The sequence below is a fragment of the Emydura macquarii genome, unplaced genomic scaffold, assembly GCF_026122565.2.
Source record: "Emydura macquarii macquarii isolate MOO-44397 ecotype Brisbane River unplaced genomic scaffold, CSIRO-AGI_Emac_v2 contig_1451, whole genome shotgun sequence".
In the NCBI taxonomy this organism is placed as follows: domain Eukaryota; kingdom Metazoa; phylum Chordata; order Testudines; family Chelidae; genus Emydura; species Emydura macquarii.
In genome coordinates, this window is record NW_027131588.1 from 24,335,893 (window position 1) to 24,336,679 (window position 787).

Here is a 787-nt window from a genome sequence, read left to right on the forward strand (position 1 = left end):
GAGACGTATCATTAGTAAGTACAGTGTTCAGACCATGCCGTTGAGGCGATGTGTGTCTCATGCCTTGAACAGCTGGTGGCAAATTAATCCCAGGTAGACCCAGGCGTCAGCCGGTTGCGGCAGTGGGGCCCACTTGGCCACCACATGTAATTTCTAATGGCGGACAGTGAGAAGAAATACAGCGTTAGCAAGTGTGTCCATGAACAGCCGGCACGAGACTGTCCTGCGACAGTGCAAACCTGAGCCATCAGCCCGCGCGGGTGCACACCCTGCCGAAAGACCGTGGCCATTTACCTGGAAAACAGAAAGTATCAGGAACGAGGACCTGGCTTGTGCTGGGATTAGCTCATCAGCCAATAACCCGACCTGGCAGACAGCTGGACTGGCTGAGCGACGCGGCCTGGACTGCTTTAAACCAGCAGCAACGCTTGGCCGGCGGTTGGTTGCTCAGTGCGTATGATTGCAGCTGTGATTGCGCCTTTCCCTGCCTCGTTCCCGCCTGAGCCCTGCCTCATCTCTGACTCCTGGCTTCTGACTCTTTGAGCTTGACTCCAACTCTGACATTAGGCTGGACCACCCACACCCTGTGGTCTGTGACACACAGAGCTTGGCACACGTCCCGTCAGTTCATATCCTCCGAACAGTGGTTCCCAGTACATGAGAGCTGCCGTTTTCCCTTCTATTATCGACCTATCGATTGTTCCCCATGTACAGTTTTGGGGATCACCCTGACCAGTCAGGGATGGCGTCACTGCCTGCCTCGTAACGCTGCGGTTCTGCGCTCTGA